We start from the raw sequence: 15,917 nt of genomic DNA, 5'->3' as shown, positions 1-15,917 counted from the left end.
CGGCTGCCAGGACCTGGCGAGAGGGGGTGGAGCCCGCCGAGCCGGGGGAGGGGAGGCAAGATGGCGGTGGCAGTGGCGCTGAGGTTGAGGTGAGACGCTGCGACTGTTCAGCCCCATCAGAACCTGCCGCCCGGCCCGCCCCAGCGCCGCGCCGTCGGTAAGGGCAGGGGGCCCGGCAGGGCGGCGCGGGGGGACGGCGCGGCCCGAGGGGGCAGCGGGGCCTACTGCCTCCGCTGTGAGGAGGAGGAGGGGGAAGAGGCGGGGGCCCCGGCCATCCCTTCCTCCTCCCTCCTCACCGGGGACAGAGCCGCTCTCATTCCCGGGGGGAGGGCGCTGGAGTTGTGGGGGGGTCCTTGGAGAAGCTCTCGGGTGTGTGTGTGGGGGAGGTGGGAGGTGCGTGGGCCAGGTGCGGGCTGAGGCGGGGGGTGCCCGGTGCCCGCAGGGTTTTTCCTCCGTTGAAGCTGTTTGTGTGCAGGCAGGTCCGGTGGGGCGGAGGGGGGTGTGGGTGTGCGCCGTGGGAGATGGCCCTTGTGGGGAAGTTTTAGGAGAAATTCCAGAGCATCGCTGTGCTGGGTGTTGGTCTGTGTCCTGTAGGTAGGAGAAGTGCAAGTTTTTTAGGGAAAGAACCCCAAACCAACAATTCTTTAGGAGGGACCAGTTCTGCACAACCGGCCCCTTGGCCGCTCGGCCAGCAGCGCCCGTCCCCGCCGTGTGCCGCTTTCCGAGCTGCTCTGTCCGAGGGACATCGCTGCCGCCTGCTCCGGCTCCACGTTGAGGTTGTCGGTGGTAGGGTGTTGTTGGTGATGCTGACACTGAATTATTCATATAGGACCTGTAAACATCCCCAGCTTCTGTCATCTCTGGGCTGCTGGAGGGCACAATGGAAGTGTTTTTTTTCTAGAATTGTTCTGACTTGATGGTAAAGAACTTTGTTCTTGCTGATTCTTTTGTGCTTAAAAGACCTGTGGACGTCGACTCGGTTCCAGTTAGACAAGGTTCTAGATGAGCTTATGAACTGTTAATGTTAGATAGGCTCAAGTAAGTAGTAGTCAGAACAATCTCCTGTTGTCCAGAACCTCTTTTTATTTCATAAATGTTGTCTTAACTGCATTAATTACCTTTTCATAACTGTAAATATTGTTATGACCTAAAGATAATCATTAAAAACCAAAGGCAACTTATTACACTGAGAAGAGGGCGATTACACTGCAAAGGGGACGTCTAGTTCTGCAGACTTGGGTTTGTGGCAGAGTTCTTGTATTATGCAGTGTTGTTAGGTAGAGCACTGTAGCTAAGAATTACTGGAGCTCAGGTAGTGGCTTTTCTCCTAGGCAGTCTGATTTGAGGGGGGAAAAAAGCAGTGCTCTTAGAAAAAGTGTTGCTATTGTGGTAAGTAGAATGACCATGGGCACAGCCTGAGTGCCAGAGCAAGTAGACTTACAGCACTGTGTCACTGCACATGAGGACTGTGCAGATCTGTTGCAATTGTGCATTGGAATTTTATTCTGCAGAATGTTGTTATTCCTGATTAACTAAACAACCTTGACATTTGGAAAGGAAGTGTGGAATATTTGAAGTGGATTTCTCGTTAGCCTGAAATCTCGTGTTGGGGGATGAAAAACCTTTGCTGATCCCAGGCATTCAGGAGTTCAGAGGAAGCAAGCTAACAGCAGTGACCCTTTTTTTGAAAGTACAGTTAGTTTTTTTGTTGACATCACTTTTCTTTGTGCTGTAGTGTAGGCTGCTAAGGAAAACAAAATAACCCACGTTCTGATGTGCTTTATGTGCAGTATAAATTTCCTATTCGAGATTTGTACTGGTCACTAAAATACCTAAACTTGATACTCAAGGCTTGGGAAGGAGCAGCATTTTAAATCTTCTCTCGAAGAGTTATATCTAATGTGCATTTTTTTGTGTGTGTGGAGAGGATATTACAAATGTTCCCTTCCACAAGTGTTACTTCTCTCTATCTTGGTAGTTATTGTGTGAATCATTTAAAAGTAGCTCTCCAGGTTGAAATTACATGCACAAAATCCAAGTATATTAACTTTTCTAGCTTGTACTGCTGCTGACTTATGTTAAATACAATTTATTTCCTGCAGCCACTTGTTTCACAGGATCACAGGATTTCAGTTGTTCTTTTGGAGTATACATGTTCTTCATTGTGATCTAATGGGATTTAGAAGACTCTCAAAAACTATAGTAAAAGTCAGGACAGGCTTTAAGGCTTCCTTTCAGTTTTCCTCCTCTAGTCCCTTGTCATTGTTCTTGTGGTTCTCTACCTGCATCTTCCAAGTTACTTCATTTCTCAGTTACAGCATGTGAGGGATGCTGTAAGGGAAGAGGATCTGACTCTGCTTTCAACTACTGCTAAATACATAAATAACTGAAAAAATCTTTTGTATGAGAGATTTTTTTTTCTCTATTATGTTCTTAATATTGGCATTTAAGTTACTTCTCCAAAGCCCTCAGCCAAAATCTTTAGTCCCCTTCTTTTATGCTTGCCTGCCAAGTGATCATAATGAAGGATTTCTTGCATGATCAGAAATGCTGTTTGGATTTCTAATGTGTGTAGCTGCTTAAGTTGAAGGGAGTTTAACAATTGTTTGACCTGGAAGGGATCTGTGCCTGGTGCAGGTGCACTGTTACACAGTACTATCTTGAGAACAGACTAGTAACCAGACAGTGGTTTCATAATGCAAACAAACGTTTCCTGGATGCCGGTCTTGAACTCTTCAAGTCGTTTATGTTCTTCAGTCAAATCTGACTCCATTATTTCAGATAACAAGCTATTCACTGAACATGCTGCCATGTCTCTACTGTTAATGTTCTAGATAAGCATTCTGACCTGTGCAGGGCTGCTGTCTCTTAAGTATTTACTTTGTGCTATTTCTGAATTATGCAAATAGCCAGGAACATGCTGGATACATCTTCCATTTTAGCTTCTCTCCCCTTCATCTATCTAGAAATGATGTTTTGTGATGTTCCCTTTCTCTTCTGTGCTAGTTCAGTGTTTATCCACCATCTGTTAAATGACTACCACAGTCTGGGCCTACCGGGGCTTAAGTTTACTGAGTTGGTGTTCACACAGAAAGCTCTCTCTTACCTTGGAGCTGTGTTTCCTCCCAGTATCCTAAGAGAGATTTCTGTGTCCTTGAATAGCTTCATGTCTAAACTACTCATGTAATGTTGCCACTCCCAGACTGATTTGATATGCTTTTTTTTCTTAAGGCTTCTTGGTCTGTGTGGTTTTTTAAGTCAGTGCCTTCACCTGCTTATGATTACAAAGGGCATTACAAAATGAAGATGCTGTGTCGGTACAAAGATGCTTCAGCAATCACTGTGAACTCCTGTTATTTGTAACTCTCAGCAGTAAAAAAATTCAGAGATGAAATTTTTATGCAGACAGATTGCCTTCACAAACTGTTGACCAGGACTGAAAAATTCTGTGCATGTTGAATGAGTAGTCTTGGGTAAAACTGAAAATGAAAATACATTCAGGAAGATGGCAAGGGAAGGAACATCTATAAATGAAAAAGGATGAGGTAAAATATAAAATATACTTAAACTAACAGGATGTTTAATACCTCCTCTTGTGTCATGCACTCACTTGTGCCTTGTGCTGTGCTGCAGGAAAAGTGCGTTTGGCTCCTTCTCTCTGTAGTCTTCATAAAGTCAGAGGCGTGCTTGTCCCATTGAGGTTTGAAAACATCCACAGGAGCTTTCTCTGGCTGCAGGGCACAAGCCACATGCCGCACGTGAAACATCTGCTGGGCTGTCGCTGATGGGTTCCTGGGCAGAAACTGGGGATGTTTTGGAAAGCAGGTGCTCTGCTATATGGCTTAAAACACAGTCATGTTCTGAGGAAGACGTCTAACCAATGTGAATATAAATCAGCTAGGAAATGTGCTGATTCCTGTCCTGTTTGTCAATGTTAGAAAGTTAAGCCCCTGCAAGTTCATTACAAGTTCAAGTGGTGTTCAGCAAACTAGATAGGTGTATTATTACAGTTCAGCTGTGCTCTTCACCTCCTCAGGAGTCATTTTGGGGATAAAAAGAGGAGGGATTAGCTTGAATAAAAAATAGTTGTTGATACTTGGTTATCCACTACAGAGTTTTATCTTGGGTTCATATTCTTCAACCCTTGTTTCTGTTTTTAATCTATCTGAAATGCTGGCTTGACAGAGAAGGGGTGTTTGAGGGTGGACATTCTTCCGTGTAATCACTGTAATTTCATGGTTTAACCTTCTTGGAATGCTGTTCCCCAAATCTTTCTTAATAGATGTGGTCACTTAACCTGTTCTATTAGAGCCATTATTTGAACAGGTGCTGATCTTTCACTATGTTGTCAAAGGTCAAACTTGAGCATTTCTAGAACCTCATAGTTGTGGATTTTTTTTCGCAGATACCAAAGTTTACTTCTACCACTCACAGTTAAGATCTCTTCCATTCTTTGCCATTTTTCTGTGACCTAGGGGCTGTTGTGATTCTCAGAGTTATATTTTCTTATCTCATGGCATCCTCTGTGAGGCAGAACATGTCAAACCTAATCATAAATGTAGTAACCATAAAATTGGTTTCCTGTGGAGTATCTGAATAGACCTAGGCATTGCTCTTGGGCAACACAATTTCTTGTTTTAACCTTCTTGGAAGTTTTAGCTTAAATCTAGACTTGATTTTGTCTGAGCCCAGCCACCTGAGGAGAGTGTCAGGGCTGCTACCTAGTTTGTCCTGGACCCCTCTTGGTAGTGTGAGGTTTCTCTAGAATACATTATAGTTTATGGAGCTATGGGTTAGTCAGTATGGATTAGTCAAGTTATATTTCATTTTCCAAACCAAATCTGCTGTGAAAAGCTGTCACTACAGATATGATAATGAATGAACTACAAGAGGAGGCTGGAAAGTTAAAACTGTGGACACGTATTTTCTTGTTTGGTAAATGATGTGAAAAGCTTTTTTTTTTTTTTTTTTCCTGAAGACAGATAAACAGTGGAGGAATAAATTCAGGCACTGTAGCTGCTTTTAAAGTGCTTGTGTTTTCAGTGTGAGGAGAGGAGCAAAAGTTGTGTTGAAAGAATATTTCATGCATGTGGTATGATAGAGATGAAATTTGAGAGCATCGTGGGTGGAATGGGAGCAGATAGGTGAATTTGAGTAAACCTCAGTGAGTTGTTGGACACTGACTCATGAGTGAGGATGATTAGCTGAGGAAGGTTGTCCTAATTCTTATCACTGCTGTTTATTTAGCATCTCTTGAACCTCTTACATGCCACAAAGTAGTACACTGGATGCTGGAGCTGATTTCCATTTTGCAGGTGAAATTTGAATGCTGTAGTTGATGTTTCACAACCAGGTGAATTACACCTATGGCAGTGATGGGGCCAGAAGGGGTAGGGTAGATTTCTTGGGTTTGGTAACTGCTGCAGATCTCAGAAAAAAGCTGTCTTACTTTGTGAGTGAGAGACCTTATCTGTAGAGTGTTTGGGCTCTGTAGAGTTTGCTTTGCATATTCAATTCTCTGGATTTTATTTCTGATTTTTGGCACATGAAAATCAGTTGTGATGTCCATTTACTGCATGTTATTTGCTATACTGGGACAAATAGGAACAAGAATCTGATGTGGCTGGAAAACCCATGTTGCTTTAAATGTCTTTAAGAAATAAATTACCTTCTTCTAAATCCAGAAAATCTTGTAAGGTTTTTACCTTTCTTTGGTTGAAGTCATTGCTCAGTGATGCTTTTAGTCAAGGAAATGTCTACATCCTTGATTTCCATTTTTGAATGGAGGACTTCCTCCTGCCTCTTTTGGGTAGCTTTGGTATTACTGTGACCCTCTTCGTCAGAAGAGAGCTGTGTAGGCTCTGTCACCCAAGCGTTATTCCTCAATAAAACTCTTCTGAGTTTTCCTCCCTCAGGGATTCTCTGTACCACAGTGTGTCAGCCTGCTAGCTGGTGAGTGAGTGGAAGCTGAAAATATGTTCTCTAATTTCCAGTATATGTGCTCAGCACTCCTCTTTTTTGAGAAGCAAGTGGGTAGCTGGTTAGAAACTTCCAAAGATGCTAATGTAGTCTTAAAATTTTGCTGTTGTGAACTCACATACAGCAAGGTTGTCTATGGCCTGGGTCTTGATGTCATATATTAACAATTTTTCTTTACCCTCATCAATTACAGGAGAGATTAAAATAGAATTTCCTGGAGAAGAGTATCTTGTCAGCTGAATTTGATTGACCCCGTTTTGGTAGAGCACAAATTCTATTTGTATTTGTAGTTACCTAGGGGAGAGAGAGAGAATGAGAGAGAAACTGTTATTTAAAGGTGAAGTATAACAGTGTGATCCTGAGATTTGGCAGCACTTTGGTTGTAAATTGCATATGTGAGTATGCAACCAATATTCACCTTTTGGAATGGCAGCAGTAATCCTTGTAAAGTACTCTTCTAATACTTGGCTTTTGGTACATTAAATATTATAACTTAAATACTTCAAGGAGTTGGTAGCCTTTTAATGGAGAATGTTTTTCTCTTGAAATTCAAAGTAGAAGATCCCATTTTAATTTTTTTATCTGTCTGCATGCAGATGGAAGAGTCTTGCTGCTGTAGAGTAGATGTGACATCTTGAATTGCCAGCTGTAATGCTGCTTGATTTCTGTCACTTCTCTAATTAGCTAAATCAAAATACACTGTGCGTGTAGAGTATGTCAGACATATGACATCATTGGGAGTTCATGCTTTGGACATTCAGAAATAAGATGATGTTGTGCACTAGCAGAAATTTTCAGGATGTTGCAAATGGTCAAATTCAGATGTTTGGGCTTTCCTTGGCATCTTTTTCAAATCCCTCCCTTGCTGTATTTATGGCTTGATTCATATGGCATTAATAATTAATGGAGAGACTGTTAATGAGTGTTATGAGTAAAACACAACCACATAGATCTTAATTTTTTGGCTGTTTTTCTAGCAGGGATAGAAATAGCAATTTTTACGTCAGCCTTGTGAGTAGAGGGAGCGCAACTACATGTGGTTGAAATTCTCGGTAATTTATAGTGTATCTTAAATGTCTGTGAGGGAAGAAGAGAAGACATTTGTACAAGCAGAACTGTCATGGAAAATTCTGCAGTTGCTCTCAGCTTGGGGCAAATATGTTCATTGTTTCTTTGCCTTCTATGCCCATACGCTTTGACTTCAAGCTTCAGGTTATTCTGCAACATAAAACTGGGTGAAGAAAGATTAAAGAAAGTATGGAAAAGGTCCTGAGCTTTGAGGATGATGTCTGTGTTCTACAAAAATGGGAAGCATGGTATTCTGGAATGTGTTTAAATAGCTGTTACTTAAATTGTCTTTAATTTCACTACTGATCTATTAACATTTTTCTGTTCGTAGCATGCGAAGAATCTTTCATCTTTAGGCATATGCCCAGGAGATTTTTGTATTTCTAAGCACACCTGTAAGATGTGATATTCTAGCTCTGAAACACACTTCCTCCAATTCTTGTCCTATCTAATGATCCTGTAGTTTATTTTCTCACCATCCCATCCCACAATACTTTGCAGAACTTTGTATAACCAGACTTGATGGTTGAATACAGAACAGTTTGAACCCAAACTTCTTTGCTTTGCCACTAAACTTTTCGTTGTTTTTTTTTCTGAGTATCTGTCATATGGCTGTGCTTATCATCGGACATGAAGGCAGTGACTGAAGGGCAAGTCAAGCTCATGAGTTGTCTAGTGTCTGTAGGTAAGACTTCTGGACTCTTAGGTCAGTTTTAACTTGTAATGGTATGATGAATACCCTGAGCAGTGGAGTTTTAGATGGCAAGTCAGTTGGCCTTTTACTCTGTGGTAGTTTGAGTAAATAACTTTTTACGTGGAGGTTGAACTCATCAAACTGTTCCCAAAAATCTGTCAAAAATTGACATTTTAGAATTTTCTTGTGTGTGACTTATCCCCAAGATGCAAATGTGATGTTTTTGCTTGAGTAACTGAACAGATTTGTGATTATCTGGCAAATAAAAAAAACAGTAGGAAGAGTTGTTTTGCACATTTAGCAATGTACTTGAAGGGCTTTGCGTATGTGACTCTCAACTTGGAATTTTGTGTTACTCTGTCACTTGGAGGAGGGTTGTCTCTTGAAGGTACAGACAGATCTGTAATTCAGAAAATCTAATTATTGTGGTTTAATTGGTTGGTCCTTAAATACAACCTGCTTTGGTTACTTGTTGGGGTTTGGTTTGGTTTTTGCATGAGGTGGTTTCTTTACCTTCTATAAAGTAAAATCACAGAATTATTGACAAATATTGATAGCATGCTTTGACTAAAGCCTTTCTAACCATTCCTGAAACAGTCTCCTCACTCTGCACTTTCTCATCAGAGTAGACTTTGAATAAATATTCCTGAATTAATTCTGTGATTCACTGGAGGTGGCCTGTGTAAGGCAGAGCCTTCCTCGTTCTGCTGCAGGGTAGTTACATCAGAGCTCAATTTACTAAGGCTGCTGATTCAAAACCAAAATCCCCCAACTCTCTGGAAGCCTTATGTGGCTGTAATCTAATTCTTTGTGCTCTTGATATCACACTTGGTTTTCTCCAAAACAAGATGAGGAAAATTCCCAAAAGGATGTGAAATTTAATTAGCAATCGTTGGTTAAGTACTTCAAGATGGCAGGGAAATTACTGCAAATGCAGAAGTGTTAGCTTTTGGTGTGTATGGGAAGAAAAATGGAGTCTGTCCACGAGACTGGCCTTTCATCCATGAAGGTGAATGTAAGAGCAGGAGACAGTTTTCCAGCTACAGGGCCATGGCTCCACAAACAGCAAGGAGGTGACTCTGCTGTCTGTCTGCCCTCTTGACCCCTTTCCTTCTGCTGGCATAAACATTTGTGTGGCCACGCGTTGAAGGGTTTTGGGGAACTGGCCTGCTAAAAATAGTCACAGTTTTTAACCTTCTGTGTTTTCCCAAGTGAAGAACTGCTTTTCTCAGGCACTGCTAGCTTCTGTCTTCTTAAAGTGCTGCAAGACTGGAGTCCTGCTTCTCATTCTGTCATTGACTATTTCCTGGCTAGTCTTTGCTTGATTTCTTAACCTCTCTGTGACTCACTTTCCTATGTGTCTGTTGAAGATAGTATGGACTTCTTTGTGAAGAATTTTGAGTTCTGAAGATCTAGAAATAATTGCTCAAATTACTGTTGCTGGTAGAAACCAAATCTGAGTTTACACTGTGACTGTCGCCGTTACAATAGCCAGTTGGAATGATTTGTGACTTACTCGGAAATCTCCACATATGACAAATGTAAGAGCAAACAGTAGATTTTGAGGGGAAGTCTGACTTGGATCTCTCCAGTAGTTGGAGCTAGCCAAAGACAAAAATATTGTGATACCTTTAAAAGTAAACATTGTTAAATCATTTCCTTACCCAAGAAGCTCAAATGGTAGAGGAACCAACGAGAAAAGGTGCTATGCTGGACCTTGTTCTGGCCAACAGGGAAGGGCTGGTGACTGATGTGAGGCTCAGGGATAGCCTTGGTTGCAGTGACCGTGATGCAGTTGGATTGAAGATCCTCAGGGCAACCAGGAGGACATATTCGAAGCTTACAACCCTAGACTTTAGGCATGCAGACTTTGATCACTTCAAAGATCTGGTGGCCAAAGTATCGTGGGACGAAGCCCTAGAGGGAACAGGGGCCCAGGACAGCTGGTTAGTATTCAAGGACCACCTCCTCTGTGTCCAGGAGCAATGCATAGCAACAAAGAGGATAGCAGGGAGGAATGCTAGGAGGCCTGCCTGGCTGAGCAAGGAGCTCCTGGACACGCTGTCACACAAAAAGAAACTGTACATGGAGTGGGAGAAAGGACAGAAGGACAGCTGGAATGGGGGGTGTTTAAGGAAGCTGCCTGAGCAGCTAGAGATCTGGCTAGGAAAGCCAAAGCAGAGTTTGAATTGAATCTAGCCAGGGAAGTCAAAGGGAACACCAAGAATTTCTATTAATATAATATTTACCATTATTATTTCATGTTAATGGTAAAAGGAAGCCTAGAGAAGATGTGGGCCCCCTCAGAAAGAAAACAGGCGAAATGCTCACAAGTGACGTGGAAAAGGCTGAGATTCTCAACAACTTCTTTAGCTCAGTCTTCACTGCAACGGCCTCCAGCCACACTCCTGGAGCCATGGAAGATAATGGCAGGGACTGGAAGGAAGAGCTGCCCATCATAACTGAAGATCAGATTCGTGATCACTTGAAGACCCTGAAAGTGTTCAAGTCCATAGGACTTGATGGGATACATCCATGGGTGCTGAGGGACTCTATTCTGTTCTATTCCATTCCAAAAGTCCTGGCAGTGTGGTGCAGTCCCCACTGACTAGAAAAAGTAAAACATAACCCCCATTTTCAAAAACGGTAGGAAGAAGGAGCCAGGGAACTCCAGGCCAGTCAGTCTCACCTCTGTGCCCAATAAGGTCATGGAGCAGATCCTCCTGGAGACACTACTGAGACAGAAGAATAGTGATGAGGTGATTGGCTACAATCAGCATGGCTGCACCAAGGGCAAATCCTGCCTGACAAACCTGGTGGCCTTCTATGAACAGGTCACAACATTAATAGATGAGGAGCGAGCAACTGATGTCATTTACCTGAACCTGAGCAAGGTAAATCTGTCCTGCACCACATCCTGGTCTCCAAGCTGGTGACACATGGGTTTGGTGGGTGGACCACTAAATGGATACAGAACTAGCTTGATGGCCACACCCAAAGAGTGGCTGTCAGTGGGTCCATGTCCAAGTGGAGACCTGTGACAAGTGGAGTCCCTCAGGGATAAGTCCTGGGACCAGTGTTGTTCAGCATCTTTGTGGGTGCCATGGACAGAGGCACTGAGTGCACCCTCAGCAAGTTTGCTGACAAAACCAAGATGTGTGGTGCAGCAGACAGGCTGAAGGACAGGGATGCCATCCAGAGGGACCTGGACAGGCTGGAGAGGTGTGCACAAGCCAACCTCATGAGGTTCAAAAAGACCAAGTGCTGGGTCCTGCATGTGGGTTGAGGCAATCCCAAGCACAAATCAGGCTGGGCAGTGAGTGCCTGGAGAGCAGCCCTGAGGAGAGGGACTTGGGGGTGCTGGTGGATGAGAAGCTCAACAGGAGCCAGCAGTGTGCACTTGCAGCCTGGAGGACCAAACAGGTCCTGGGCTGCATCAGGAGAAGTGTGGCCAGCAGGTTGAGGGAGGTGATTCTCTCCCTCTACTCCATTTTGGTAAGACCTCACCTGGAGTGCTGCATCCAGTTCTGGAGCCCCCATTACAAGATGGATGTGGATGTGCTGGAGCATGTCCAGAGAAGGGCCACTGGGATGATTGGAGGGCTGCAGCACCTCTCCTGTGAGGACAGACTGAAAGAGTTAGGACTGTTCAGTTTGAAGAAGAGGAGGTGACCTTGTTGTGGCCTTTCAGTATCTGAAGGGGGCCTACAAAAAAGCTAGGGAAGAACTTTTCAGGATATTGGGGAGTGATGGAGTGAAGCTGGAGATGGGTAGGTTCAGGCTGGATGTAAGGAGAAAGTTCTTCACCATGAGAGTGGTGAGACCCTGGAATGGATTGCCCAGGGAGGTGGTTGAAGCCCCATCCCTGGAGGTGTTTAAGGCCAGGCTGGATGGGGCTCTGGCCAGCCTGATCTAGGGGTAGGGTGTCCCTGCCCATGGCATGGGAGTTGGAACTGGATGATCGTTGTGGTCCCTTCCAACCCTGACTGATTCTATGATTCTACAAATTAACACAGGGCAAAGCATCTCTTCACAGTTCCTGAAACTGTTACTCTTGTCTGCTGGTTCTCAGCGACCTTCAGATTTAACAGTTTCTTCTTTCCTTCTTGCTCCAGCTTCTCCTGTAATTTTCAATTGTGGTGGTGGTGTTTTAAATGTTATCCATTTGACACTAGTGGGTTTCCCCATCCCTTATGTGTCTTACCACAGAGTCTGGGGAGCATCAGTGAAGTGGGACACTGTACAGAATGGGCAGGACTCTGAAATGCAAACCAAGAATTGCTGCTTTCTGCCCCTTTCAATTGTCAAGTATTCAACAAGGGAGACAATTTGCCAGCCTGGTTGGCAGCTGTATGAAAGTATTCATGACCTAACTTTATCTTTGTGAGACATTTAAGGCAGAATTCCAAAGTTTGTAACAGTTCTGGAAAATGTTTATATTAGAAACCTCTGAAATGTGCAGAATAATATGAAAAGGTATGAAAATACTTGTCTGAAAAATAGAATCTTGCTGTCATTGACTGAGCAGAGTTGGAAGCTGATTTCTTGTGTTGTAATTTGTCAAGGACATTGAAAATGAAGTTGAGCAGCCTCTGTTCTGGCAGAGAAGAGGGAACTGGTGGAAAGATTGGAGAGGAAAAGAGAATTGATAGTGAGGAGCTTTAAGTGAGGATTCTGACTGGATTTGGGTAGAGCAAGATGAAGTTTGTCACAACTAATGGAAAGATACAGCAGTGAGGAAAGCCCAGATGAGGTTGTTTGCAGGCTAGGCACACAAGTTACAATTTTATATTAAAAGATTGCCACATTTAAGCATAATCTGAACCTATGGAACTTGGAGAGGTTACAGCAGGAAGTTGACATTACCCTCAGTGACCAAGAAATAGATTGAAGAATTATCTGTGTCTCCTGGGTACATGGGAGCAGATGCTGGAGAGAGAGGCAAATGCTTTTAGATGAAAGGTCAGAAGGTTGCCTGCAGAGAAATAAGAGTTGAAGTCTAATACTCACATCCACAGTGGCAGAATTGAAGTAGTCATGTCTGCAGCTGCAGAATGAAGGTGGTAAGACACTAAGCAGGGAGCAGGATATCAGTGGTAATTCTGTTGGCAAATATAGGCAAAAACTCCTCCCCTCCAAAAAATGACAGAATAAACAAGTTTGTACTATAGGAGACTGGGAGATAAGATGGGCTCAGCATGGCATCTAGAGAGGTGAAATTAGGAGAGTGTGCATGTCTGTAACAAGAAGAGTTAGAGGGAGAGAAAATGGTACCTCAGTGTTATTTCATAATTATTGTTCCACAGTGTTGATTTTGTCTTGAAAGAAATTGGATCCTGGGCAGAATCTCTATTCTTTAGTTCCCTCTAACCTTGTGATTGCCCATATTTAACCATATATTTTCCTTTACTGTTACCACCCTTCTCTCTTCCTCCTGTTGTGTCAGTTCCCTCTAAGAAGAATGCACCCCTGGCAGTGATAACTTTGTTTTTTCTTTGCTCTCTTCACTTTCCACCTCTCTTATTGACCCAATTATAACCTCTGTGCTGTTCCTGTTGCCTTTCTTCATTGGCAGCTTTTATTTGTTTTGCTTTTAGAAGATTTTATTATGGTGCCACAAACATGACCATGCTTGCAGTTAAGACTGAAGATTTTCATTTGTATTATGTAAAACTTGTAGGTTATGAGACAGGGAGTTTGAGTTAATGTTGTTGGATGGTTGAAGGATGTTCAAGTTTGTGTACTACTCTTGCCTCCTCCCCCTCATTCCACTTCTAGGACAGAATTTGGAGAGATGTCAGGACTCCTCTCAGTGCTGTTGGTTATGAGAGTTTCTTGTATGAATGAAGGCTTCAGGGCTAACAGTCCTAACATAAACCTAACAATGTGTGCACTGAAATTCTTGTGAATGGACAAACAGCCTCTGTAGCATTGTGCAGCATAAGCATGGCTGAACTTTCAGCACCTGGGTTAATGATCAGCTTCAGGTTTGACTGACTGTTGAGAAAAGGAGGAGATGTAACTTGACAGAAGCTGGAGAAGACTGACTGACTCTTGAAATAGTTGGCCTATATTTGTGAGGGATTTTTCATGTGATTCCACTCCTGGTCCACTCTGCATCCCCATGTTCTTCACATCTACCTGACTGTGGTCAGAGTATGATTGTGGAAAAGGTAAGAACAGGATGAGTATTTGTGGATACTTTCCCAGAGCCTGGCATGCAGTTCTGGCTCCCTGTGCTTCAAAATGGATATCGTAGAACTAGAGAAGGTTTGGAAGTGGTGGACAAGAAACAGTCAAGAAACATTGGAGATACCACAGGAAGGAAAGTGTCCAGAGTGAACAAAAGCTGATGGTTTCTCATGCAAAGTGCCACGGAACCTGTGTGAATACTGGCAGTTTATGCCAGCATAGAAAACAGCTGGAAGAGAAAGCCATTGAATTTGGCCAGAAAGACTCTGACTCAAGGAATCACTGAGCCTCAAACTGTTGTCTTGGGGAATTTGTTGGTAGAGTTTGTATGTGCTGCCTAAATGCCTGCTGCTGGCCATGGTCAGTCTCAGCATATGAGCTAAAGGAGCTTTGTTCAGATCCAATATTGCTGTATTTGGTCCTCACTGGAGTGTTTAGGGTGTAGCAGACAGAAAATCCAGTTAATTGTCTTCCACATATTTATGAAGACGGAGTATGGAGCTGCTGGTGGAGCACAAAGTAGGGCATCAGCAATTCATCAAAGATCTGTGCTTTTGTAACCTTAAGTCATTTGACTATCCTTATAGTATGGAGCCAGTTGTTCATTTGATAGTAAGCATTCACCAGGCTGTGAGGGAGTGTAGTTCCCACATTTGATCGAGCTGACAGTTAACCCCATGCCATAGTTTGCACAGAGCTTCACAGAAATGGAGAGAGATCAGAGGTTTTCTCTTTGCTGTAGCTGGGACCTAAGGATACATTTAGAGTGTTCAGGTACTGTAGCCTACAGCTGTCACAATGTGCACTAGCTAAAGCTGCTTGCTTTCTGACGCTGCTGTTTGATTCAATGTAAAGCATGAATCAGACCTATTAGACCATCACATAGTTGGTAAAAGATGTACTCCAATGAATGCTGTATGAATGATAAAGTCTAATAAATGTTGATGGTGAAGAACCTGTCACTTGGATATGAATTGTAGGTACTATAATAATATAGATACTATAAAGCACACGAGTGAGCTGTAATATTGCTTTGAAATAGAAACTAGTTATTTCTTTGATTTTCTTTCCATATCTGAAAATCAGGTTTAAGAGGTAAATCTAAATTTGTCTCATTATTGTGGTAGGCCAATGTGTAGGTTACTTTGCTTGATGGAGAGGTGGAAGATGGTGGGGGAAAGCCCAACCAGAGGAATAATCAGATGTCTGATAAACTTCAAGATCTGTTTGTGTAGCTTTCTGAGTTTGATCCTTTCCTGAGCTGTTTTTGTCTATTGACTGCTAATGGAAAATGCAGTTCAGAAGTGTAACTTTACATGTGATGTTGGTGAAAGGCTACAGATTAATGTGCTTTGAAATGAAGCCATCTAGGCAGGGATCAGCAGTTACTTTATTTGAAGGCCTGATATGTCTGCTAGGCTCAGGACTAGAGATTGAGAATGTGCTACAGGTCTGATAAAATAATGTATTTAATACATAGGCTTCAAGGATTAAATCTTTTGGGCTAACGGAGAGAAATATCTTGTCTTTAAAATAAATGCCTTGCTCTTTTGCTTACAGCCACAGTTTGTCTCTTGAAGCACTGATGGGCACAGTGTTTGGGCACAGTGTGTAATCAATGCCTTCTGATCTTCAGGAGCTGAAACCATACTCAGCTTCATAGATGTTTGGACTTTGCTAGTAAACTTGTTGGGATTCTTCCCCAAATCACTACATTTCAGTGTTCACTGAAATGAACTTCACTGTGTTGAGCTGGAGAACACAATAGAGGCAAAGTAGTCATCAAATGTCAACTAAGCAGAATTGTTGTAAAGCTTCATAGTATGTTCAGTTTCTGGCATCCTATAAGAGACAAACTGTGCCATCAGTTGAAGCAGTGTTAGGTTTTGTTTCTTTTTGACTGCCTTTTTGGCTGACTACTTCTGTAAAGCTATTGTTAGATGGCAATAAGTATTCTAGGACCTGACTAATGCACTGTACTTTA

The 15,917-nt window shown here is 42.7% G+C and overlaps 1 protein-coding gene across 3 annotated transcripts in view; it reads left to right on the top strand.

Annotated features, from left to right (window-relative positions):
* Positions 1–31: 31 nt before the first annotated feature.
* NCOR1 (nuclear receptor corepressor 1) overlaps positions 32–15,917 on the top strand; it is a 70,575-nt gene continuing 54,689 nt past the window's right edge. For 2 of the 3 annotated variants that reach the window (XM_064166552.1, XM_064166550.1), the window contains exon 1: positions 32–157. The gene's annotated coding sequence lies outside the window, so the exon portion shown is untranslated. The remainder of the gene's footprint in view (positions 158–15,917) is intronic. The other variant, XM_064166551.1, reaches the window with a different exon arrangement.

This window comes from Pogoniulus pusillus, chromosome 27 (genome assembly GCF_015220805.1).
Source record: "Pogoniulus pusillus isolate bPogPus1 chromosome 27, bPogPus1.pri, whole genome shotgun sequence".
Lineage (NCBI taxonomy): Eukaryota > Metazoa > Chordata > Aves > Piciformes > Lybiidae > Pogoniulus > Pogoniulus pusillus.
This window is presented reverse-complemented; position numbering and strand designations above follow the sequence as displayed.